General features: G+C 40.5%; 1 protein-coding gene across 5 annotated transcripts in view; it reads right to left on the bottom strand.

Moving 5' to 3' along the window:
* The window catches only part of ESRRB (estrogen related receptor beta), a 126,087-nt gene that overhangs the window by 51,268 nt on the left and 46,820 nt on the right, over positions 1-27,999 (bottom strand). The window contains exon 1 of one of the 5 annotated variants that reach the window (XM_038137443.1): positions 23,842-23,862. The exons of the other annotated variants lie outside the window; for them this stretch is intronic. The gene's annotated coding sequence lies outside the window, so the exon portion shown is untranslated. Of the gene's footprint in view, positions 1-23,841; positions 23,863-27,999 lie in introns of those variants that run through there. 5 annotated transcript variants of the gene reach the window in all.

The following is a 27,999-nucleotide window of genomic DNA, read 5'->3' as shown; positions in this document are numbered from 1 at the left end:
TAAAGGAAATGCAACAAAGTGACACAATCATTTACCATTGCATACAAACAGTGGTCAGGACTTTCACCACCCCATGCACAGATTGCCTGTCTGGATTTTGCTCCCAGCTGACAAGATAATATAAGTCAAGTAAATGCATTTCTCCCAATTTCCTAATATAAGTCAAGTAAATGCATTTCTCCCAATTTCCAGAAAGCCTTTGTCAAAGATCTCTTGCCAGGTCTGGACAAATTTCTCCCAATTATAAACAGACAGGATTCAGACTGAAACTGCTAGTCATCCAGGAGTTAAAAATAAACAAACCCCTGTAACACCCTGAGATTATATAAACAAAATGCTAAGTATAACACACTGAATGAGATCAATGTGATGCATAAAGACAGGATCTATAACTCTGCACACTCACACTTCATCTGCTCTGTGTTCCCAGCCTTCTAGTTCCCTCTGCCCTTGGCAAACTAACTCATTGTCCCACACCCATCTCTCTCTAACCAGTCTGTACTGTAGACCTTACCCTCCCAGATCTGCCTCTGTGCCCAACCTTTCTCTGTGCCCTCTCTTAGGAGCAGAGTTTTGGGAATCATTCTACATGTCAATCACCACTAGGTAACCATGCCCCAAACACAGCCCAAGGACCCACACACATCTTGTGACACCTAGTCACTGGCTCTGTGCTTACATTGTGGGGCAGTGAAGTACAATGTACTCAGCCCTTAAAATGCAGCCAAAATGTCTCAAAGTCTAATTCCAACCTCAATGCTGATCTTACAGATTTCAGCAAATTACTGCAGCTCTCCAGGACACTGCTTTCCCCAGCTGACGTGGTCCTGAAGGACCTACCTCTCAGGAACACCTTGAGAGTCAAACAGCAACTATGATTGAAAGAATGGAGCGTGCAGATGAGTGCCATAACCAGAACGATGGACAGATAAATTCTATGCTCACATGATGTCCTCTGCTCCAGGCTATCAGCAGAATTTGAACCTCTTTCTGCACCAATTCTGACCTCCTCCTACACCTCACCATACTTTAAGCCCAGACCCCTGCGACCCAGTCTACACAATAACCTAATCTCTAATACTGCCTAATCCTATCTCCGTCTCCCCACATGCTATTTCATACACCAGCTGCCTCCTGATCACACCTCCATTCAACTCATTTTTCTATTCTTCTTTGCAATTATACTTCAAGTTTTTAATAAAAAAATCCATTTTTGTAAAAATTGCTACTCTGCTTCATTACAGAATTAAGTCAATTTTGGCAATGTCTTTACTGTAGAATTTTCAAAACAATGCTAAAAAAATTAGATGTTTAACTTTGCGTTGTTCCCAGCACTTTTAGCCTGTCATGTGTTTTCTCATGTTGTTTGATGAACCAATCACACACTGTTTCAGGAACATAATGAAACAAAATATTGTAACTTTCTTCAAAATAAATTTTATTGGAATTTCTACTTTGCCTAGAAGTTTTGGTTGCAGCCAGATTTGTGATGAAATAACATCGTCAAACAACAAATATTTTTGAACCAAGGTTCTAATATCCATGCAGCTCCACTCCCTGTGTTTTCCACACAGCCCTGCTTGTGCTTCACTCAGTAAGTCTCTTTTCTTTACTTATATGCATTAAGAAATATCTATGTTCTAATGTACACAGAAATGTTTTGACACTTCATGCTATCTTCTTTAGCCAGGCAACATAGAGAGATTGAGCCTGCAATCTAAACTGCATCTAAATCATCCGAAAAGATGAAATTTTTCATAAAAGTTCTGGAAATTCAAGAGTACCACAAAATCTGTGCCATCAACTCATATGAAATGGTTAACCTGTATTACTCAGAGATTAACCATGTGTCAAGGAGCATCCTGCAGCCAAAAATCAATCCCTCTGATTTGAAAGCTGAGTGCTGTTGGAGAAACACAGTTCCACTTTTCCATCTGGTGCCATTTAAGCTTTGCCCCATTCCTTCTGCATCACAATGAAATCACTGCTGGCATGTGATCAGAAGCTCTGAAACCCTGGCTGCCTATCAGTTTACAAAAATTGACCTGGACATTCTATCCACTTTCATGAGAGCCTGAATGAAACTTCTTTCTCATTCACTCCTGATAAGGAGTGCTACTTCTTAGCATCTCTGTGACCCACAAAAAATGCTTTCTTTTACAGCTCGCAGAGGAAAAAATGTTGGAATTGAGTATAAGTATCTTACCTGACACCTAAACCTTACCCAGAATTTTCTAGCTACGGGGGAAATAAATCAGGAGTTGTTACTGTATCCTGGCTCTTCATTTAAGCCTTGATCCAACTCCTATTGAAATCATTGTAATTCCTATTGATCTGAACACAAACCAGTCCTCAGGATCTAAAAAGCCATCTGAATGTCCAACACTGCAGCTATCCCATGACCTTTACTGCATTTCTGGAGATTGTTTTCTAGTGTCTAACTACTCCTTCTCCAAATATGCTTGTATTTCAAATGTTCTTGGGAAGGAAAGGAAGGCAAACTTTTAACAACAGAGGACTTTCTCTGAAATTCCCACTTACACTAACACTCTTCTCCTGCCAGTCACACAGAACAGACTGATGGCCCTACCCACACACTGCAAATCACAGGGTACAGTGCATTCATTCATACATCTCCATCTCTAGGTGACATTCATAGGCCTGAGCATCTCCTGGATGTCATGAGCTGCCAGTTCTAACAGGCTTCTCCACTCTGATCAGTTCACTTCAGAGAGGAAATTCAGCAACAGGCTTCTTAAAAACATCTAATATGGATTTGTTTATTTCCTTGGATTCATCCTAAGCAGATAAATCAAAACTCTAAATGCCTCTGACAACTTTCCTGCTTGCAAAGAGGAGGCAAATTCTGTTCATGTTAAAGCCATCTTCTCACTGTCTCCCATGCTGTACCAACCACCTTCACGGAGAGAATGCCAGTCCACAGGGTTAATAGCAGTTGTAGGAAAATCACTGCTCTTCCTAGCAACACCTGAGCTGCCTGTTCTGACTTTCTGAGGTATTGGCTGCAGTGCTGTTCACCCCTTGGCATTCACAGCATATGGTACAAAACAGGCTGAATCAGCAAGGGAGCTACTGGATTGCAGTGCTAGGAGAGGTTGTTCCTGACTGTGCACTGAGCTGGTGAAAACATGAACTTCAATGTTAGTCTTCCTATTTTTTTTTTGTGCATAATTTAGCTGAGGTGTTTAAGTTCTTGACAAATCTGCAAACACTTTAAAGTTCCTCTGTCCCTGCAGAAGTGCTGGATAGGGTTTCAGGCCACGAGTTGTTGAGAGAGTGCCTTGTAATGTGCTCCTTCCAAATTTAAAAAAAAACAAACAAAAACCTGTCAAATTTTGTACAGCAAAAACCTCACTCAACTACAAGGTGAGTTACCTCCAAAGAGACTTATGGCCTGAAACCCTCTCGGAGGGATACACAACCTGTTGGATAAGGGACCAGATCACAACTAGGAAGCACATTTCCTGCAAACCTATAGTCTTTGATCAGTTTGGAAGACTAAAACAAAAATAGGAGTTTTTTTGTCCAGCTTCAACATAGAACAGGAGAAAACATGGGTTTAGCAAAAGCACTGGCTTGCAAACCAGAGCCATTATAAAGGGCCTGTAGTCTTCCACCAATCCAGACAAATTAGTTTTGGTCACACCTAGTTAAAAAACAGCAAGAAGGCATGTTTCAAAATGCCACTTTGCATTACAATCCCCTGCTTCACATTGTGCCTGGAGAAGCCTGAGCTAAAATATCACTAAAAAATGAAGAGGAGTTATGGATTCTGGTGTATCCCGTCAGAGCAGTGTTTATTCTAATCAATCAACTGAAAAAATAGTAGCTGAGAGTAATTATTAATAATCAAGTAAAATTGGATTATTTCTCTGCAGTGCAGTGTCATCTGGATGGGAAGGCTGGTATAGAAGTAAAGTTCATCAGTGCAAGCTACTGAAATAAAATTGCTGACCTCAGCAGTTCATCAAAGGAGGTGGAAAAAGGAATCTCAACTATGCATATGGTAGACTAACTATAGAGCATGAAGACTAACTAAAATAATTACTTAAAGGGGGCTCAATGGCTGAGCTCAGGCATTGAATCAATCCAGTTGTATATCCAAATAAGAGCAGCAAGACCTACTTGCCAAAGTCTTCAATTTTTGAGGTATCTGGTTTTGTGATTCCTCATTCCTGAAAGCACAGTCAGCTTCCTCTCCAAAAATGCTCTTCTTGAGAGGAACAGTCTCAAACTGTCTCTGGATATGTTGTGTCCTGTGTGTAGCTGCAGTTGAGGCTGATTTTATACTCAAGGAATGCAACTGAAACATGTATCATAAAGGACCTCTCTACTGAACATTTTGCTATGCACTGAAGTCAGGAGATCTGGTGTTACTCTGCCTAACCAACCTTAACATGCCACTGCACAGAGAGAGTCACAAACACAAATACTGAATTGTAACTACAAAACATGCACGTTTACTGCAAAACCAATGGCTCAGTCAACTTCACTCACAAACACATAGGTGCAATTATTTTAGTCATTTGTGTCCAGGAGTCCCTTGCCTATGCAACCAAATGGACATCTTGTAAATACTTTGCAAACACAAATTAAGAGCCTTCACTGAAAATAAAAGGCAGACATGATAACAGTGGTCAGACTGGGTATAACCCAGTAAAGCTTCCTTGCAAAAAATGGAATTGTACCAGTTAAAAAATTTAAGGCATCAACTCCTAGAACACTGTACTTCTGGCAAGAAGAAATAGTACCCAGCTGCAGGGGGAATACAATACTGCTACCAAAGGAGGCAGAACTTGGAGTTTTCTGACATCAGTGTGTGCAAGATTTCAGCCATAAAACCAAATTAATGCAGCAAACATTTTGTGTTTAACAACTTACTAATTACATTTTTTAAATTAAATATTTCCTCCTATCTTGAGTATTTCAATAGCACCCAACAGAATCTAAGATGAGTTGCTCCTCCATTTATATTAAAAATTTCTTAAATTAAAATAATTCTTTATTATTTTAAAAGAGTCGTGGCAAATCTGGAGAGTTTCTTCCCCTCCCTGTCCCCCCTCCAATTGGTTGCTCCACAACCTCCACTACGTATCACACAGGAATATGAGATCTGAAGAATGAAGTCTAGCAGTCCCCAAGACTGGCTTTACATACCACCTGGAGCAAAAGCTGCCTTCACTGTCCCACTGCAAAGACCAGCTGCGCTGATCTATCTCTTTCTTTCTAACTGTTTTTCCCCTTATTTCAGGAAGTAAGGAGGAAGGAAGGAGATGCACGTGGTTTAATATTTTACCTCAAGTTGGATCAATCCTGAAAAGTTTTGGTAGTGTGGATCATTTGCCAGAGCAAAAGCATACTATTACTTCTGCAATGTTAGTGTCTGCTTTAAGCAGCAGCCCACAGAGCAGGATGAAGGAATGAGAAGAGGAAATGACAATTCTATATAAAAAGTGTGTCAAGTTCTGTTTGCATGGGAAGAAGCCTGCTTTGAGGTTCACTTTGTTCTCCATGGTTTGTGCAAGGCCATCAATCAATCTATCAATCTTCTCTCTTTCCTCCTTTTTTTTTTTTTCATGGGACCCACTGCAGGAATATCATGCCCAAGATCTTGTTTAAATCCATGACTCCTCTCTGTCAAGCCAATTCTTCCAATCTTCCCCCCAAGGCCCCCCTCAAGACACCCCCTCCTTCTCTCTCCGAAAAGGGCCCTTCTGAGCTCGTTTTGCTAATGTATTCTCAAACCAAATTAGGGGCTCTGACTCTCGGTGAAGTTCGTGAGTTAGTTGCCGCGATGCACTGAATTAAAGATACCATCTCGGACTCAAATCAGATTAGAGCCCACACACACACATGCAAAAGCCCACTTTCTAATCAATTTTATAAAGGGCCTTCAGCAGAGATACACTAATGGTATTGAGCTAAGATCTTTAAACTAAGTCTGCAAGAAGTCTGCGGAGATAAAACACACACTGTATTAAAGAGAAAGCTCTCCACTGTGCCCTTCCCACTAAGAACCCTGTCCACATTGGAAGAGCACCTCAAAATACAAAACAGCTCTCCCAAACCTGACATGTTCCCTCACATCCTCCTCTCCTCTTCCTACTTCAGACCTTTAAATTCCTTCTTTCATTCACTTCCTGCCAAATGGTTGCAGAAGGTCCCTGCACAGAGGGCAGAGGAGACAGGGGAGCTACACAGCCATGATACATGTTAAGAATTAGACATAATGAGAACACATGAACCCTTCTAGGCCCATCACACGAATCTGTAAGAAGTGGGCAAGGTGAAAAATCAGCTGACCAGCTTCAAGGAGAGTTCCTACTTCAACACAGGTGCCCTGCAGTTACACACAAGATGCTAGGCACTGACCTGGTGCTGGGCACATACAACTGAGATGCCACAACAGCCACATCCTGAGAAAGATGTGACTAAGTGTGTGCTAAAGGACTGCTTTCAGCAAGCAGCTGCTCTACATGCCCAGAATCTCCACATCCTTCTGTCCTCGTCTCTCTGTTTAGCAGTGAAAATTCTCATCTATGGCAGCAGGTTTCCTTCTCTGAAGCCAATATTCGGACATGAAAAATAATGTTGTGTAAGGTGGCCCACAGAAGGTGATGATGAAAGGGAGACAGCAGGGTTTATTAAAGAAGCTGCAACTAAATATTTAATGGACCAGCAATTGCTCAGTCACCAATAACCAGAGAATAAGGCTATCTCTGAATGCTCTGCTTATGCCAGGTTCTCTGTGTCAGATCATGGAATAATCTTCTGCTTTGTTTTAATATTTTCAGTAAAAAATATCTCAAAACATTTCAAACAAATTAGAAAGCCAAATCTCAGACCCCAACGTTAGAGCTTACTTGCTTTCTAGGATGCCATTTCTAACAAAAGGGCAAGAGGATGCTTGCTAAGGTAACAGAAAGTCTGTATTTAAAAAAAAAAAAATCACTGCAAAAATTGAGATTCACCAGCTTTCTCTAAGCAAAGTAAAGGGACCTTAGCAAGAGAACTGTGACAGATAAGGGTCTGAATGCTCTTCACAGAAGCCTTGCTGAGAAAATTTTCTCAGAGCTCAGAGGGGCTTCCTTGAGACAGCTTCAGGACTCACACCACTGTGGCATTCTACAATGATCATGTGCTGAGGATGACGCCAGTTTTCAATGCAATTAACCTTTCCAGCCTAATGAAATGGGTCTATTGGCTGCAGTGGCAGCAAGGAGCCCCTTGACTCTGGCAGGTTCCTCAGGACAGGTTATCGAGGTTACAGAGTGTTACTGCTCCCCTTCTATTTGCAGGCTGCAGCTAATTGATGCCAGACCTGAAAGGAGTAGGCAATGCCAGCCCCAGTGTTGTACTCCAACATCATATTGATCCTTGGGAGCAGGGACTTGGGTCTGTGCCCATTGATGTGCTGTGTCACAGGCAGCGTTCTTCCAGGAACATACCCTGGGCAGCAGAAGCACACAACTTGGAGAAAGAGGAAAGTTCCTCAGATGGGAAAGCAAATGGACCACTCTAGGGCTGATACTACCTTGTGACTTAGAAAGAACCAGATCTGGGATGGAGCCTCAAGCTTTTGTGTTGTTTTTTTCTCCAGCTGGGAAAAGAAAGGACTAACAGTCCTCCCAAGGGTGGGAGACAACTGCTGTACTCGAAGGGCTGATACTTAGGAGTCCCTTCCCTCCTTTCTAGCTGTTGAACTTTGACAAGTGGTGAGGGGAGAAAAGGGGTGGGATGTAAATCTGGTATTATGGGATACGGCCTCAAACACACACTGCATGTAGAGGGAGGGAGGGAGAGAGGGAGAAATGAGTACCTTTGAGTCCTACATCAAGCCCTCCTGCCAACACAGCCCATAGACATTTTAGTCTTGGAGTTCCAGAGAGCTACAAATCAGACCCACATTTACATGTGACTTTAAGAGTGGCTATTGAGATTTACCCTGCAGTGCTCAGTCCACCATATTTCATTCATTTCCAACCTGCCACAGGGGTGTCACCAAACTTAAGCACCCAAAATATTAGAATCTAAATTATACTCTTAAAATTATTAAAATGGTATTAAACACAGAGAAGAATGCACATTAAGAAAGTAATTTTTGTCTTCTGTGTTTGTTTCATGCTCTTAAGCTGTGATACAAAACTTCCTTCTAATGCTGAGGGAAAAAATTTGCATTAAGAAACAAAACAATAATTATTTTCACACACCTTCCTCACTGTCTTTTACAACTTGTTGCTGTATTTTTTCAAATACCCAGTGTATGTTTTCAGTGTTCCAGCATGAAAAGTATATAGCAAGGATATGCTCAGGACTTGGCTTCATGTCCTACATGAAACTCTAGTTCCATTTTGTACACTCACTCATTGGAAAATAAAGAAAGGAAAGAAGAGCTGCCAACCAGCTGGCCTTAGGAGCTTTGAGATGCATTGTCCATGTGCACCTTCCACGGGGAGTCTCCCTTGCTTTTGTGTAGACCTCATGGAACAGCACAAACCTCCCACAGTATCTCAATATTCAAGGGCAGAGGAAACAGCGCAGGGGACAGAACACACACATGGAAATACATTTTGAAAAAAAATTAATTATTGTTAACATCTTTAACAATGTAGGGCTATACACATTCTGCATGACATCCAGTAACAGCTGCTTCACCTGGAGGTCAGTCTGGAGCCTACTGTTACACAAGATGACAATCTTTGAATAGGAATCATCGATTTCTTTGGAACTTTTGACTACAGGAAAGCTGAGGAAACTTGGACTTCTGCACAAGAAGGAACAACAAGAATTCTCATATCTGACAAGTTCAGTGATGTCTCAGTTCTTAAAGAGCAATTTCCTCTTCTGTCATTACAGAAACAGTTTGTCACATTTTAGCTCCAGTGAATATTTCAGGACAGCAAGAACTGAATCCAACATGTAGAAAAGGATGTCCTACAATCCCAAACAAGCATCATACTCTCACTGCTGCACTTCAGGGTCAGTGATGTGTGGTCCCATTTTCCTGGGAAATTGAGGGTAGGCTGCTGAATAGCACCCTGTCACAAAAAGGTAAGTGCTGCCGTCTGCAGACAGGTGAAGATGCAATGTTAGTGTTTAAATCACAGCCATTAGGTGGGGAAGGAAGGATCTAGGAAGTAGCATTTGTGTTGTGAAGACCATTATATGTTGCTTGGGTCAGAACAGAGCCATATGATTGCAGGGCATATCAGGCAAATAGATGGTGAACTTGTTGAAGCCTCACAGTACAGAGACTTCCAGTGTCAGCCATCCACAGGCTGCCTCCTCTGGTGCTGGTACCAAGGAAAGTTTCCTTATTAGAACTTCCTGTTAAAAGAGCCATTGGCCAGGGCGGTGCTAAATTCGACTAGTAAAGGGTGATACTGCAGAACTGCCCAGGAGATAAACCTAAGTAGTAGCTTTGCCCTCCTTACACACCTGGGAAGTAATTAAACCATCAATATTGGCTTCTTCAGGTTACAAAACTTCCCAGAATAGCAGAGTGTATAGCAGAATATATCATTCATACTGGTAGTATTCAAACACTTAAACTCATCCAGTCTGGGGCAAAGCAACACTGCAGATGAGGGGGAGGCCTGGCTGAGGTGAGAGGAGAAGTGAACCTCGAGTGGCTCTAACAGGTGTGCTCTAGATGCAGTCTTGGGAAGCCAATTTAACTAGTGAGACAGAGACAATAAGAAGATGGGAATCATGGGGAGTAAAACAGATGTAGAAGAGAAATTAACTCTGAAAACTCTAAAATCGGTACGAAGCAGAAAAATAAGTTCCAATAACTTTAAGTCAAAGGCAATCTGGATCAGACTGAAGCAGACACACCTCAAAAGGAGAAAGTCAACAGGTTAGCAGGAGAAGAAAGAAAAACATTTTGTCATTTATGACTTTGGCACAGAGTATGAATAGACACAGGACACAGACAGTGTGATACAGATGCTGCCAAGATTAAAAGGTCTCTGAAATTAGTGCTTATGTACACACTGCAACACACAGAGATCTCCTCACCAGAAAGATGTTTTGCAGAAATAAAAAATGTGCTTACTTTGTGGGTTTCCTAGAGTGACGTATGTATTTCATTTATTGGTAGGGACATAATACCTCAGGAAAAAAAATCTCTTTTTAACAATAACAACAACAAAAACAAAAAAAAAACCAAAAAAATCTGCAAAAACCTTTGATTTGCTCCAAAACTTCCATTATAAATACATTTAAACAGTTTTCAGGATTTGTTTTCCTTCATGATATAAGTTTGATTTTGATTCAGTTATTTTAAGAGAAATATAATTTTCACTCAGAACTGACAACAATGCAAAGACATAGTTTTGCTTCAGCACAGCTAGGAAAAAAAATTCTCAGGCTAAAATTTTAGTACTACCTTAAGGAAGTTAGGAAAAAAACCCCAAAATGCTGTACAGATAATCTCCACTCACTGGGAACATGAACCAGACAGCAGAAGAAAGCCCTGGGCAGGAGAAATATCCACTTGACTGTCTGCAAGTAAAGGAAGGAAGGAAACAGGGAAAGGTTCACTCTGCCAGGCCAGAAAGCATTGACTCCACATTCTGTGAGCACTGCAGGATTTGGGGAGCCTGTGCTGCCATCTTCAGGGATGCTCTCACCTTTCCATGACCCAGAATCACAAATGAAGGAAAACAAAAAGGGGGAAATTTCCACAAAAATCAAGAAGAGAAAAGTGAGATATCTCACTTAGTTCTGCTCGTTTACCTCTGGGATTGCTGGTTGCCTGGTTTTGACAAGCTCACAGAGAAACACAGAAATTAAAATTTGGAAAGCCAAATAAATCCCACCTAGACCACATGCATCCCCAGGCTTCACTAAAGCTAACTAATCATTGCTGTTTCACCCCGTCCGATTTCTCTCCTCTTCTAACGCGGAGTGGGATTATTCGCTGAGCCTCCATGGCTGATGCTCAGTCGATGCTAACTAACCATCTTTTCTACAAAGGAATTTCAAAGAGACAGAGTGAGAGACCCCGACCCTTTCCCACAAGGGCTGAATTAAAATGAGTTAACTGTGTGCCCACAGGCTTCTCAAAATCCTGTTTCACAAGAACAAATCGCAGGTATTCCAAAAACGCATGTATCTGTTACTCTTCCTCAGACAAAACCGTGAGGTTTGAGATGTTGTGGAGGTATGCACTGCATAGTAACAATGTCACATTGAAGAGGACAAACCCGATTCTCATTTCTGACCTAGTGGACATGCGCCTATCTTGAATCTTTTAAAAGTGCTTTCTTGTATGTGCATTTCTCCCTTTTTTTCCCTGCTACAACCTATTCCACACTGCTGTAAATTCTTTGCCTCTTCTCTTAGTTCTTACCTTGTTACACATTCCTTACATTTTTCAAATTGCTTTACAGGCTTCCAGCCACAGGGCCCTCACAGATCAAATATTACACAACAAAAACCAATCCACTAATATTGCATTTTGAAGCTGAAGATCATGTTGTTCCCTACTTACTATGCTAGGACAGGACCTCCTTTGCCAGTCAAAATATTGACTGACTACTGTATTCTCCAGATCTCTCTTGTCCTCTGGCCTCACTATCCCCACACCCTCAGCAAATATGACTGCTTCATATTCCTAATTCATCTAAATGACAAAAGAAGAAATAACATTTTTATTCAAATTAATCACCAAGTATTTGCTCCTACTTAAGTCAGGATAATTGCTGAACGTTACAGTATAAAACAGTATTACTGTATTTTATTAACATTAACAATCCATTTTTGTATAAAGCTTTTGGCTTTGTGCTTTATTTCACCTAGGTTACAGTTATTACTTCATAAAATGGAAGAGTTCCTTTTCTATCTGCTCAGATCACTGTAAAAAAATACATTAGAAATTATGACTTACAGTGAATAATAAGCAACATGTGGTACAGTTCATCCACAAGGCCACTCAAAATTGTGTGGACATTAGGAGGCCATTTCACTCATCCCATCTCTGAAGCCTAATACAGCAGCTCTTCTGAATAAAAAAGAGAATTGTTTGTCCCATTAAAACTATAATGGAAAATAAGGATAAATGTAAACATCTGTGCTGAAATTTAATCAGAACACCAGAATCTACCAAATAATCAATACTGCAATGCCAAGATGGGCGCTAGGGACACAGGACAACCTTGATCCCAGGTTGAGGTGCCAGCTCTCAGAGCAAAGACTTTTTGGTCAGCAACACCAACTCTAGCCCTGCCTTCCACATTTGCATGCTTGGCTCCTGCTCAGCTTTTCTAACCTGCAAGAACACTCAGGACCACCATTTAGCACAAGTGTGAATGAAAGAGGAAGAAAAAAGGAAATGGCTTACTCCCAACTGCAGAGACTCTTACCAAAAAAGTTGACTGAACAGAGTAGAAAATTGTCCATTTGCTGACAGATTATTTTAGTAATTCCACAAAATTTAATAGACAGTCATGTCTCACATTGTCCTGGTCCTTTCTGTGATCTATCACATGCACTCAGCTTGGTCCATCTGTTTTGCTTGTTTCTCAATCATGCACCTGCTTTCCCCATGCTGTCCCTCACTTCGCTCAACCAACTGGCTGATGTTGTCTTGCAGACAGTGCCTGCAATGCCCTTCTCTACAAGACCTACATCTACTGAAAACACTGGCAGAAAGCAACTCACTAATGATGGGTGAGATGTGCAATGAAGGATTCGTGCTTCGTCTTTCTGAAATCTGTACAAAAACATAAACATACTCAATCTACAAAACTGGACAGATTGTTTTTCTTTTCCCCAGCACAGGCCTGCTGCTGGTATGAGGGAAAGAACAGAGCTGTCAAATCCTAAATCTTTTGAGCTTCCCGACCTCTGCCTCAGTGCCTTCTCTGCCAATCCCTTTCCTTTCCCTATTCACAGCACACCTTCCAGGGCAGCACCGTGTTTCACCAAACCCCCAATGCTGGGAGCGCACGGCAGCCTGGGCCCTGGGAAGAGGCGTTCCCCGTACTGTCCCGAGTGAAGCTGCCGATCTGCTGCCTCTGAAGCTCTGACTGCTCCTACGAGGAGCTGCGGAGGCTCAGGGGAGGTGTGTGTCACACTGGCTACATGCTGCTGCAAGGGAGGGTATGAAAGGCAGACTGTAGGAAATAGCAGTGGCTACTGCAGGCCACCACAGGGGAGCATGAACAGAGCCAGCAGGAGACAGCTTATCCATGCTGTGCTTTGGTCTATGCAGTAATTCCAGCCTCTCACTTTCATAAGTGCTAAATTCACACAAAAATGTTTTTTTTTTTAAACCCACCACAGGCGATTAAGCTGTGATCTAGATTAATTAGCTGCCATATTTCATTTTTAAAGTCAGAACTGTCCTGTGCTGACACCAGGGAAACTTATAATATTTTCACTCGTACCTAACTGCCTCTGATTTTTCACGCTGCTGAGAACTGAGTCGCTGCTCCCAGCCTCACCCATTCATGCCAGGCAAGTGCCTGCACCTACTGCAGGCACCCATCCAGGGTGCTGGGGTGAGGCTGGAGGACCAGGGATCTCCTAATGAAAGTGCTGACCCTGGTATAACCTGTGTGCCCCAAGTAGCATTGCTTCAGTGTTGAAAACAAAAGATCGATGAATTGTATAATGTACTTTTACTGCTGTTAATTTTTCTGAGTGCTGCTGTTTTGTGTCTCCTGGAGGCTAACAGGACCTTTTGGCCACAAAGCAATATTTACTCTATCCTGGCAGCTGGGCTGCTGGAGGCAAAAGATGCATCCTTGCTCCCCAAATGATAAGGAAATGTCAGAATGCACATCATGAAAAGGACATTTCTGATAGAGGCTCAGCACCACTGCATGCAAACATGGCTCAGCCCTAGCTCCTACTCCTGTGAAGTTCTTTCACTTTGCTCCTTTAAATCCTTCTAGAAGGCAGGAGGTAGGCAATAATACTGTTTAAGCAAGATCTTACAACTGACTTTTTCAAAACTAATTTTTCAGGTGCTAGACTCTCTTGTCCAGCACTGTATTGCTTCCTGTCCATTAAAACTGTAGCTCTTCAGAACAAACGCTATTCATCTGACCTCTGCAAAGTACCTTTTAGTCCTGAAGACACTTTAGGTAAGTGTTTGCTCAAAAAGCCCAGCCCCAAATCTCCAACTCCTACTGGAATTCCTTCATGGATTTAATACTTTCACACTCCTGTTATGTTGTTTTATGTACTACCTTTACAGAAGTCATCCTTACAGCACCTTCCTTAAGCCAAGGAGGTGCTCTGAGACTCAGTTCAGTGAGAAGCATCTCCTGCAACAGAGACAGAGCTTCAAGGAAGACACCCTTGCTTGCTTTAGCATAGCTGGAGATACACAAGAGGTGTGCAAACAGTGAATGCATAAAGCACTTAGGCGAGGTAGCAAATTGATTTACACCAAGAAGCAGAAGACAGCATGCTACTCTCCTTATGTTCATTGGCATATTTATATGAATAACAATGCAAAGTATTCCTCAAAACCAGGTAAAACACAGAACCGTCCATTCCTTCCCCATCTCTGTGTACAATTTCTAGAGCAAGCACTGCACAACTGTAAAGAGCTGCCAGAACAGGAACTGCATAGCAGTTGCATCAGCTCATGAACTTCTCAAGTAGAAGAGGTTTGCCATGTGCTGTTCTCTGTTCCCTCCATCCTACTCAGCAGGAAGGACTTCAGGTAAAAGTTGGGGAAAAGTGAAACCCTCTCTTGTACCACACTGCAAAAGCCAAAAGGTAAACAACCTGTAATCCTCCAACACAGCATGAATACTTGAAACCATATTAATACCCAGCAGTGGCCAGTAGAACATGCCAGAAAATTTTTTTTAACTGATTAGTGGTCCCCAGTTCTCTCATTTTCCAGCTCACTGACTGAGCTTTTTCTCTGGGGGACATCCTGCAGTATCTCTATCCCCATGAAAAACATAATTTAAGATTTTCCTTCTTCCACACCAAGTCAGTGTTCCTCTAATTTGCCCCAGCCCATGTGCAGAGCTCCACTCCCATCCTACCTCACAGCAATGTGTCTTTCCTGCCTTTTCCACTGGAGCAAAAGTGCAGCACAGGCCTCCTACCAGCTGCTAATGTGTTTCTTTCTTCTCTAGTTGCAGGGGTGCTAAACACACCGCAATAAATCTCCTCATCCCAAGGGAACAGTTCTCTTTCTTCAGGCCCCATGATATTATACACAGCAGCTTGTCCCAACGTCAGAAGCTCCATTTCAATGCTCCTCTTCCCTCTGAAAGATCCTGCTGCTTTATGTCTTACCGCGGGGCAGTTTGCTCCCATCACCACCCAGCTTTCAGATTCCTCACCACGGGGGTAGGCTGTGCTTCCAGCCAGTGACAGGGTCATGAAGGGCTATCAGGCAGAAGGGACCTGTGTGCTTGTGTGGGCAAGCTTTTCATATGTACCTCTTCCTCACCTCACAAGGATGCTGATCACTACTTTCACCTTGCAGCAGAAAGACAAAATAAGACAGTCAGCAAGTGTGGAGCAAAGTCCCATCCCAGCGCAACAGCCAAATGGTGCATACTGAATTAGAAAGTTGGGAGAGAAACAAAGCAGTAGTTTGACCCCAAAGCAAAGGTTTGACCCCAGTTTTTAAACCAATTCTCATTCAATTTTAACAACAGAAACCCATGCATATGCTAGCAGAATCTTTCTTCCTCTGCTGTGATCTCTCTTTCTCCTAAAGCTGTTGTATTCAAACTCCATCTTTTTGCAGGAAGTAATCGTTGTATGTTTTCAGAGGATCTTCAGGAAAGTTAAATGAGAAGAGGTGTGAGGAACAGCTGTTTTCTACCACACTTCACACAAAAACCTTAGTCACAAGCCAAAATGCAGCCACAATGACAGGACCTTGCTGTTGGCTCTTCGGCCACCATTTCTCTGTCCCAGTGTGACCTCAAGCTCCATGGCACAGGTTCTGCCCTTGCTTGTCCTTCCCCCAGTGCACCATCTCCAGTCAAACACAGCTCCAACAGCGTTCAGTGGAAGTACACTGTTTACAGTCCAAAACTGAGATAACTCTGAATGATCAACTCTGCTTTGGATCTTGTGCAGAGTAGTAGAATATTGTCTGACACTGTCTTGCAGGTCCTTGCAGCATCAGAGTTCTCAGTATACTACAGAATCAGATGGTACTAAACTTAGACTTCCTACCCACAGGGAGCTTTTGCTTAAGGCATGATTTGTTACACTTGCCTTCTTCTTTATCTTGATTTTATCTATTGCTCTAAGGATGCAATTGCTACTCAACTTGATGGCATTATATGTATGGATGCCTTAAAATAAGCTTAAAACCAGAGCTGAGTCTCTTCTTCCCAGCTATCCTGTTGCAGTCTTCTCGTTTGCACAGGAGATGGGTTTCCTCCATATCCCATGGGTTTCATCTTCATAAATTTGGAAAAGGGCATTCTCCTCTGGAGATCTCTTGAATTCTCCACATGCTGGAATGCTTCTTTGGAGTCCTGCTTTACTCACCTCTGGTGTGTTTTTGTCTGGATAATAGTCTTTGCAACTTCAGCGAGTTCACACTTCACCTGCTCTCACACCTCATTTGGCATTTTGTCCTCTGTGCATTTTAGCAATGCATCAAACTGCTCCCCAATTACCACTATGCTGCCTTCTCCAACATACTCCAAATTATTCCCAAAGGGGTGAAGGAATCATTTCATGCATTAGAAGCATGAAACCTGAACTCTGAAAGAATCAGCCAGTGATCTGAGGCACTAAGAGCACCTGGCAGAGATTTATGGAAAGAAAATTGCTTGTTTCTGCCACTCCTGTACAAAGTTATAGTTGATTCCTGCCCCCTCACTTCAATATGATTTTTATATGGCTTCTGTGTATTTCTTCTTCTACCGTGATGTTGAACTGAATGGCTCAATACTAATCTTGTACCAATTTTACATTGGTCTAACCAATCTGATTTTCAGAGTTCCTTGTCATTTACAGTAGCAAAAAATGACAACAGATTCATATTCAAAGTACCCTGGAGGACAGTTTTAAAAAGGAAGTCCCCAAGCATGCTCAAAGGTTGTAGATGGCTTCTTCATCTTGTGGTTTCTGCTATCTAGTTTCCCATATAAATTTTCAACACCAGCCTCTTTCTTCAACAGCAGTGACAGTATTTCATGGTTGTTAGCTGCTCTCAGAAGATGAAGTAACCTGATATAAATTACCTATTGCTGCGAGTGCAACAGAACCTGTTAGCACAGTAGTCACTTCTAGAAGGTTGCAAGTACTGACTACATTATTACAGGCAGAAGGTTTTCTATCATGGTAGAAGTCATTTTGATATGGCATTCTACTCCAAAATTTTTCTCTATGGCTATTCAAGTTTTTTTCCTGGTTCAGTAGCCCATATTATGAACAGTGGAGTACATTCATGTCCTAACTCTCACATCGGTGATGTAAAGCTACCAAAGACCACTGAGATGGCATTCTTCCAGAAGAAACCAGAGGCAATGAGGACAGTCAAAGTAATGGGAACTGCCAAATGAATGGACTGTTCCTGGTTAAATCTGCATTTAATTGTTGCTCACTGCTATTCATTTACCCTATTAAGACAAGACTGGGTAGCTGATAAACAAGATGATAAACCAGCTACTGAGTAAAAAAAAGATAGAGGATATCTAAAACAAATATCTCTACATATTCATCATATTGTGATGTGGATACGCTATATTCTAAAAAAGATGAGAAATTCCTGTATATCCTCATGAGACATAATAGATGCTTTTGGTGAACCAATTGTAATTTTAAGACAACATACCTGTTATTCTTAGCTCAGGTTGCCAGAGCCCAACAATTCAGGTCTCAATTATCTCAATGACAGTTATATTCCCAAGGAACCAGGAAGGGGATACTTTTCTTATGCATAAATTTAGCCTAAAAGAATCTAAAATTTCTGTGTGTCACTTTATTAGGAAGTGACTGACAAACTAGAAAGAGTTTTGAGACACCATAAAATGATTGGGCAAACTCAAGTAGGAGATAAAAACCCTCAAAGGACACAAGAGGCCAAGAACTGAAATATAGTAGGGTCTTTCTGAACATAAGCCAACATTTTGTTACTACTGTGGGTGACCAAGCACTTGCACAGTTTTCTCAGAGAGGTTGTGGTGTCCCTTATCTTGGAGATATTCAAGAGCAATCTGGACCTGGTCCTGAGCAACCAGCCCTAGATTATCCTGCTTGAGCACAGGGTTGGACCAGATGACCTCCAAAGGTCCCTTCCAAGCTCTGCAGTTCTGTGATTCTGTGAGAAAGCAAGAGTTTGCTCCACTTTGGAAAAAGTGTACATAAACACAAATTATGCAGTCATGAAGATTAATGTAATTTTCAAAGTCGGTGTGAAACTCATGCAAAACACTAAGGTTTCTCTTTCCCCATCAAGCTTCCTTACCATGAGATCTTCACAGACTGTGTAATCACCCTTCAGGCATCCAAACTTACACGAGTAAGATGCTGAAGGGAGTGCACAGCAGGGATGACAGAGAGTCTCCCTGAAGACTCCATCAGGTCCATGAACATGGAAATGCTCTCTTACGCAGTACTGAGAGCCAAGATGCCCAGGAGAAACACGCATGTAGAGGAGTATGCCCAGGAGAAACCCGCATGTAGAAACCCTTTTAGAGGAGGACAGAGTAATTTGACCATTTTCAAAGATTTGTCCTGTGAAAACAAAGGTGCGAGGGCTGCTCTGCAGGCCGGCCCCGCAGCCCCTGTGCAGCCCGGCGCACTGTCAGCAGAGCCCTGCAGATGGCTGCAGAGCTCTTCCAGCTCCTACCTGCACTACAGCGATGGGCACTTGGAGGCAAGGACACTGGCCAGTCCTGCACGGAAGGAAGCAAAATTGTTCTCCTTTCAAAAGATGGACACCTCTCTATGCTGCCTTTATTTCTACCCAAATGTAACAGCCTGCAGGCTGAATATCACTGTCTTTAACCTCACGAAGATGCTCCGTTTACAAGTTTTCCCATGACACAGCTGAAAGACAGAGATGCTGTGGCTCTTGAATGTGACAGTGGACTCCCCACACACAAGAACAATTTATTGCTCAAGATGCTTTTCTTAACAGGGGTCTGTAGTCCTAAGAAGCTCTCATGGAGCAGATATTTGAAAAGATGTATCCATTCCTGTCTTGCCCACAGCAGTCACATCCTCTTTGTCCGTTCCCGAGACTTCCACCTAACTGAGCTGAAGGACTTGCAGCCTTCTTATACCTCATGTCAGGCTCAAGCACTGTTCCTAAAACAAGCCACCTTCATCCACCATCTTTCCGTTTAACTCTACCTTTAGCAATGAATCCTTAAAAAAAAAAAAAATTTGAGATCTCTGTCACTTTGGATGCCCTCCTTCCTCCAGAGACATGTCTCCTACTTCCTTCTCCCCTCTCCACTGTTACACAGCCGATCTGTGTAGGGACAGGGGGTTTTGCATCACAAAATTTTGTGTGCAGATCCTTCCTCTATCTTAAGGGATTCATGAGGCTTTTCTGTATCCACCTTGTATCCGTTACATGATTTAAGCACAGGGTAGCCTGATGTCTGTGCAGGTTTCTCAGCAATTATGGACAGCTCTCCACCACAGACACGCTGACACTCAGTGGAATTCAATGCCTCAGTCGGATAACTCTGCTTGCATATTCCAGCTACAGTATAATAGTGGGAACCATTTCTTTGCAGTTATATTAACTGGTTCCTTTCCAATCTATCCATCTGAATCAAGCAATTGTCTTCTAAGAGGGAGTCAAGAACTTATAATAGACACCAGACATACATTCTCTTTTAACCCATCCAATATTAGACTCGTTAGTCATCAGGATAACAATCCTGTTTGCAAATCAGCTACCTTTATCAGATAACCAGTGGGACCTAGTACAATATCTATTAGTCCAACAATATCACAACCAAGATATATAACTGCTTCTGTACAAAAACCTTTCTTCTAATCCTTCTTAAACTCAACAAGACTGATTGGCTTTTATTATTCATGAATTAATTTTTAACTCTTGTTCCAACAGGGGAATTGAATCTATAACATTTTGCAGAGACCAAAGCAAAGTAACAGTATGTTAAGAAAGTAAACCAGCCAAAAGCAGATATTTTTTCTTCTTTCATGGAACAATTAAGAGGGCTGAATCTGTTTTTCCCTAAACACCCAAGGGAAAATTCTAGGGAAAATTAGCACATTGAAACATATATAGATAGCACATCACTGTACTGTGTGAGAGCTTTTGGTTTTGTTTCAAAATTATGTTATTTAAAAAAGGCCATGGAATTAAATTTGTTAGTATTTTAAGAAAAAAGTCCATGTTAGATTAGGAAATCAAGAAGGGAAATTTCAACAGAGACAGTCCATATTATTAGAGAAGTAATGATCATGGGCAGTGATTAGGGCTTATGGTTGCTCTGTAATGACAGTCCCCTAACTGTAATTGCTAGGGAAAAAATACTGCTCTGTAGGAAAACAAAAAACACTTTAAAAAAGAATAAAAAGACAAAAAGACAATTGTCAGATACATTGTAGGTGATGAAATCAAAACAAAACCCCAAAATATTTCATAATCAAAGAACCTTTTAAGTTATTCCATAAGGGTAAGCACACTATATTTTGCGGCTTACCAAACCAAGACCACATTAAAAAAAAAAAAAAGATAAAAATTCCAAAACCATCAAAAAATAAATAAACAGATAAAAGAAATTCCAAATTGCTGACTTTTATGGCTATGCCACTCGAGCCCATCTTTATCTTGACAATGTTGTAGCTGGATCTATGTTCTCCATACTGTTTTTCAAATTAGTCTGTGATATTCCATTTAAAGAAAATTTCTGTTCCTCTTTAAAAAAACACCAGTTCATTGATTTATAAACAGACAATCTAACTGCAGTTATTTAGTAACACCTAATCCTATATAATACATAATAATATATATTCCCAGAGAAACGGCCAATTTTTTCAATGCAATCTGTATGGTATATTTGTACATCATTTTGCCTTTACAAAACACCTTCTATGTAAGGCCATGAACAGATTTAAAAGCTTGAATTAATAAAGACTGGGAACAATCTTGTGATGAAGACAGACAGACCTACGCTTATTTCTTTCTATACATTTATACACTAATACATGCAGAAATACATAACCACACACTGAAAGTCTTGTGTATGCATCCAAAAAGACCTTGGATGGATAAATAAAATTGTTCACTATGCAAAAATCAAATGAACACTTGATTATATATAAAATTATATCATTTATATACATGCGTGTTCTGTTAAACTATAGCATGTGCACAATTACATTAAATTGTGTACACACACCCCTGACAGACATCCATCCGTGCACTCACAGATCTCTGTATGCAAGAAAACTCTTTTCTGTCCTACTCTGGCACATTCCAGTCCTCCACAGCGTGCTTGGTGCCCCTACACAACTCGTATCAATTATTTCAAAGGAGATGCATCTGGCATCATCGATGTAAAATAATATCTAAGAATGCATGATATACTTAAACATCATTTTCATAAAATTGTATCTGCTACAACCTATTAAGGCAAAGACAACCCAGAAAAGGTGAAGTCATCATCCTTCATGATGCTCAAGCACAAAAAATGCAAGTTCCTGTGTTGGGATTTGCTTGGCTTTGAAGGTGAGTTTCGATTGTACCAGACAGCTGTGGCCTCCTCCCTGTCGCCGTCCCTGGTTAGGCTGCACATCATTGCTCAAAGTCACCGTTTAACACCGGTGTGTGGAGAGCCCTCATCCAGCCACATACCTTTGCACTACTGATGAATCTGATAACAAATATTGCCTACTGCAGAGTGTTGGGCAATAGGCACCGATGCTTTTAGAATTTTTTCAGTGTCTCACTGTACCATTACCCCTTTAGCCTAAAAAAATGACCAAAAAAAAAAAACCCAAAAAAACCCCGCATAAACAGAAATACAGAAACTATGAAGAAACTGAATTAAGCTCTTAAAGATAAAAATAAAAGCAACATCATATATGTCTGGAAAGGAACTGAAGCAGTACTGAATTTATGTTTTCTAAAGAATTAAATCGCTCTCCCTCTACAGCACTTTCTGAACTGTTAAAACTAGATGGTAATCACATGCCATTCATGGTCGTGAAAGAAAAATAAAACAACAGCAAGTCCTTAAAATTAATGTGTTAATTATAAATGGTTTTTAAAGTTATAAGCGAAGCATGTAGAAAATGTACACATTGAAAAGGTGTATCCGTTAATTCTGGTTATGTGCAGTAAAAATAAATTCTACACCAAATCCCCCAAATCAGTAACATCCTATGTTCTTCACTGCTATATTGTCTCATTTGTGACAAACTCATCTAGATAAGTGTAATTTCTTAAATCATGAAACAAATATCTTTTAGAAAGACAAACTTGTCAGTTTGACCTGAACAAAAACAAAAACAACACACAAGACTTTGGAAAAATAAAATCTGTTGAAGAATAATTCTTTAGTGTCCTTCAGCTCTTTAATTTTTTAATACGTAAAATGATGTAAATCTCACAGAGAAATTTGGTTTGTAATTATTCATGTCAGTATATTAAAAAAAGTACTTGCGGAAACTGACGGAAAATTGTATTTCTGTTTTATTTTCACCTAAGTGCTTATACATTCTTCAAATTATCTTCCTATGCAAAGTCATAATTGGAGAATTGAACATTTTTTTAAGCTGTTCTTTTGACCTTTGTCTTGAGTGAAAGGACAGCGAGACAATACACTCACCAGCATTGTTCACAGTGACGGCTCCATCACCGGAGATTGAGGGCCATTATTATAAAAGGGAACTTTAAAGTGACATGAGAAAAAGGGGGAAAAAAACTAGAAAATAACACTTCTTAATATGCCGTATGCACAAACAGCCTTTCAGACCAGCAGACATACAGCAAGAAAAAAAATCTTCTTGTAAAAAGATCTGCAGTAAAACAGACAATCAATTCAAAACAAAAGGTGTTGTAAGAAATTTTCTCCTATTATGCAGGATACCCTAAGCTGGAGGTCCCACTTCCATCATCCACATTACAGGCTATGCTAATTTAAGAAAAATACATGATTCTTACCATGCATGGTAAAGCAAACACAATTTCCAGAAATGGAAAAGGAAAATTTGGACAGAAAGAAGGGGTCCTCGTCAAACGCTCTTATCCTACCAAGAAGAAACTAGAACAGGTTTCCTTTTCCTTCCAAACCTTCAACAGCAACAATATTTGGACATGCTCTTACTGTCATTACAAAAATTGTGTAAAACCAGCCACCGCTCTCTACATTTAATGGATTTCCTTTCACATATAGGAAAATGCAAGAATAAATAAAATTCTGTCCAAAACAAGAGCAATCCTACCACAAATTTTATTGCAATTTAAGTCTTATCTTGAAAACAAAACAGAAAAAAGAGACTATTAATATGAAAAAGTGAAGCAGCCCCTTTTTGCTTCCTATGCACATATAAGTTTTTGACTGTATGAACTGAATCCAGATGGACCAGGAATATCTTTTGTAGGACAAAAAAAGTCATCCTAAGGGTGACTAGACTGTGATTTGCCAGGATTCCATAAAACGAATAGGATTTGCTAGATATTTATTCCTCCCCCATTCAGAAAGGGAGTGCAAGAAAATTCCAGCTCAGCAGGGACAGAGAGCCATCGCAGGTTGTGTGATAACAGCTTGCCACCTGCTTTTCGCAAGTTGTCTCTGCGAAGTGCAAGGGGCACTGAGTAGTAACGTTGCCTGTGGTGATAGGAATGCACTGAACAGCTCAGTATGCAAAAGCACTTACTGGTACACAGTGCTCTTCACAAAGGGCATTGCAGAATGCTTTCCAGGCTGTGTCAGAAGTGCTAGGAAAGGAAATATTAGTGCATGTGTCACAGAAGGAACATAAGCACTTGCTATCACAATAAAAGAAGGTATAAGCAAATACAGGTAAAATGCTGCTCACAGCCAAATAAAGGGGGAGGTGAGGGAGGGAGCGAGGTGGGGGCCAGGGAGAGGGAGAAGACAGGAAACTTAGCAGCAGTTACATTAGAAGGAGCATTTCTGTGCAAGAACAGCAAGGGTTAACAGTGACACATAAGCTCCAGTCCAGTCAAGATAGGGTCAAATGATGTGCCGTGAAAGTTTCAAGTCTTCAATCCCCCAGAGCTTGTTTGCTAATTACATTTGCAATTACAAACATGACAAATATATTATTATACAGTGTGTTCCACCTTGAGCAGACATGTTTCTCCTCACGGACAGTCATTGCCAGCAGCCAGACTCTCAAGCACTGGAAGAATCAAAGTGCACTGTGCTCCAGCTGCAAGCATCATTTTTTGTGGGCATCTCTAATGCTCTGAAGAGATAGGGCAAAGCTTTAGAGAGAGGCAGCATAACAAGGACAGAAACAAATGCAAAGAGTAAGTTATTACAATTTAATTTCTAAGAAGTAAAACTTACCAAGTCCCTAGCTATTACTAAGAAACAATACTAAATTGTGTTCCGTTCCCAATGACATGCACAAAGCACTTTACATATGCAAGCTACGTAGAAATGACTACATTCAAAACTCAAACATAGCTAATACTGCAAAGACAGAAAGAAACCAAGTGTTTCCTTTGTTTTCAGGCAAGGTCACCATAAGTATGTACTGCTGATATCTTCTTTATTAAGTTCCTTCACTAAACAAGCAACCATTCTGATTCAAAGTTTGTCACAGAAACTCTGATCTTTCCCCTTTTTCCCCCAGTTTCTACAGTGACATTACCTAAGACGCTCACTGCTGGGTTCTGGGCAGATGCTATATTTACTTGCTCACACTGCGCAGACTAAAAATTCTGTTGTGCTCCCTGGCTGTAATGCTACCGCCAGTAGCTCCACAGAATAAAGAACAGGTCTGACTGGGAAGAATCTCCTAGTCTCTGCAGTCTACACTGGAATTGCTGATGTGCAGCTCTATGACCCCCAACTCTTAAACCAAGGAGCACAAGTTAGAATAAGAAGATGGGGAAAGGATTTTGGCTTTGTTATCCCAGATTTCTCACCACATTTTTCTACTTTTACTATTTCTTTCCTTAATTAAATCTCTCTTAGACACTTTACACTCTTTGGAGAAATTCTACCTTGCTCCTGACAGAACTCGTAAATTTCATCTACACTCAGGTTTAAACCTTTTTACCTTTTCCCTGTTTCTGTTCCCTAAGAGAATTTGTATCCTTCAAGCCATGGAAAATTTTGTAAAGAGACCCACTGACACAATGCACAAAACTTCTCATGGAACTGAAGTATTTTGAAGAATACAGGTATTTTCAAAAAGAAATTCAGAGCAGTGGTGACAGTGCAGAAACAGGGCTGGGAAATAACAGCGGAAAGGGCACAGAGAGTAGAGCAACATTCTCTTGGAGAGGAAGAAAACGGGATATGAAACCTCTATCACAGCAACTTTCTCTGATGCAATCTCTCCAAAGTCTTTTCCCTCTCAGGCTAAATGCAATATTTATTGATCACTTCAAATCGATACAATGAAAAAATCCTATTTTTTAAATATATTGATCTTTCCATATTTCTCAATAATTGATAATGATTAGATCATGTTTACTTTTACAAGTGGAATTAGAAGAGGAGGGAAAAGTTAATACAAATACTCTAAAGGTACTGATTTCCTCATCAACCCTCCGCTCACCAAGCTTAGTGTACTGAGACCCCATTTTATAATGGGAACCTTGTCAGAAACCCAGTAACTACCCCAATTCCTTATAGAGGTTTTTCAGTTTATTCCAGCGACGAAACAAACAACTCCATCCTATTCTCTCCAATTAACAACTGCTCCCAATTCCAGCCTCTGAGATATATTCAGAGCAGACAGCTGCATTCAGTTTCTCTGACTCAGATTTCTTCCCATTCACAGAATATGGAGATTTCCAGTAACCTCTGAAATCAAGTCACATTACTTCAGTTTATGCATTAGGGTCAACAACAGCAACTTTGTTAATTTGCTGCTGCAGAGTCTGGAATTTGCTCCTTCATTGCCTTAAAATGCCAATATTATACCATTTCACCTTTCTATCAAATATATAATTTATTCCTTTCAACTTTTTCCTTCTCTTCATAAAATATTTTTTATTTTTATTACATCAGTGACTCACGTGTCTTTCTTTTACCTCAGAGGAAACAGTGTAAGAGACATAGCATCTGGCAGGATGCTCTCATTTGCCAGTGATTTTTATTTTACCTTCGTAATGGCTCCTTGGTCACTTTCTGTCTGTCATGTAGAATATTAATAAGAAAGACAAATGGCAATTTTGTAGACAACAAAAGTGCTGTCAACATTTCTGGTGGCAACTCTAATGAGGCAGAAAACAAAATTCTCTGGGATTTCGAAGTTAATACGGGAAAGTAAAAATGCCGTATTCTACTCTCTACTGAAACAGCCTTAGCTTTGCACATGAGGGAGATACAACACCAGTACTCCACATGACCATAAATATGCATGTGTGTATACCTACACACAAATATTTACAGATGCACACATATATGTGACTATAATGACATATTTCATATGGCAGAGTGTACATCAGTGGTGTCTGCACACGCATTCCCTCCCCGCCGTACCGCAGACAGGCGCTGTCAGTACAGTTTAACTAATGTATTCTCACCATATGCCCTCACCTGAGAGACAAACTGCAGGTACAAATCACTGCCTTTGTTAATTTCCTAATTTGAAAACGCTTTAAACAAATTCCAATTCATACAAAAGCTTCGTTTTGGAGCTGCATTATCTACCCCAGGAACAGTTCTCCCAGAGGTCAGTACCAAAATGTAGTAAGCGGTTGCTAAAGAGTAGATTACTGTTTAAGAAAATAAAACATACATGGCCTTAGAGTACATGCACAGAGGATCAAAATTAGGAAGAAGCATTCTCTTACTCTCCCTGAAAGATTCTGCACTGAGAGAAAGCACACACCTGCTAACCACAACTTCCACAGGTTCCTGGTGTAATCACTTAGATCAGCATACACAGGCAACGGAAAGGGAATTTTCACTGCTTGAGCAAGATAAATACAAAACCTGAAGAATTAATTAGAGGCAAGGAATTCCTTTGCTTAGGTTTTGTTCAGACTCCTTTTGGGTCTGACTGTCACAAAAATTAAGATCTCATCAAACTCCAAGGTGAAAGGAGTCACCTCTCCTCTCCTTTGCCTTGCTCCTTTGCTCTCTGTTTCAATAATTATGAGGTGAAATACAGTTTCCAGGGAACTGTATGGATCATATATTGAGTGACCACATCCACTTCTCTCCCAACATTTTTAGTCTTTCTCATTATTTTTCCTATAGCTTAACAAGCAACTAAACAAGAAGAAGCAGTTAGCAATATTTTTAAATTAGTTCCTAATTTAAGGTTTAATGTGACAAAAATTGCCATCCACAGAATTAAAAGTGTTAGTAAAAAAAAAGGGAAGAAAATAATTTAAAATCATTTCAATAGCTAGCAGCCAAGAGAATAAATCAGTACAGTAAGAATAATATGCTCACACCGCTAGTTAGGGATACAGGCACAAATGCAACACCTGTATTTACTTTGTATGTTCACAGGGTAACTGTGTTACAGTGGTAGAAAAAGATGGTTAAACAGATATAGATGGGCCAACTCAACCTCAGCTACAGAAATATAATGTGAAATCTAGCCTTAATAAAACCAGAATGTAAATCAAATCAGTAGCAGACACACTACACATATACCTTTATATATACTGTATTTTTAAAGCTGCTCATATCTTACTTCTCTCAGTAACTTTTTTCAGACTTTCCTGCACCGTCATACTCCTTTAAATTAAAAACATTGAAAAAAATTGAGGTTGAAATATTTTAAATTATATTTCTCTATTTTACCAAACCTCAGCAATGTTAAAGAGAAGGTCAGTTGGCACACAGAACCAAGCACCTCTTAAAACAAAGAGCT

The sequence above is a fragment of the Motacilla alba genome, chromosome 5, assembly GCF_015832195.1.
Source record: "Motacilla alba alba isolate MOTALB_02 chromosome 5, Motacilla_alba_V1.0_pri, whole genome shotgun sequence".
NCBI lineage: Eukaryota > Metazoa > Chordata > Aves > Passeriformes > Motacillidae > Motacilla > Motacilla alba.
The sequence above is the reverse complement of the archived record's forward strand: the minus strand, read 5'-3'. Positions and strand labels throughout refer to the sequence as shown.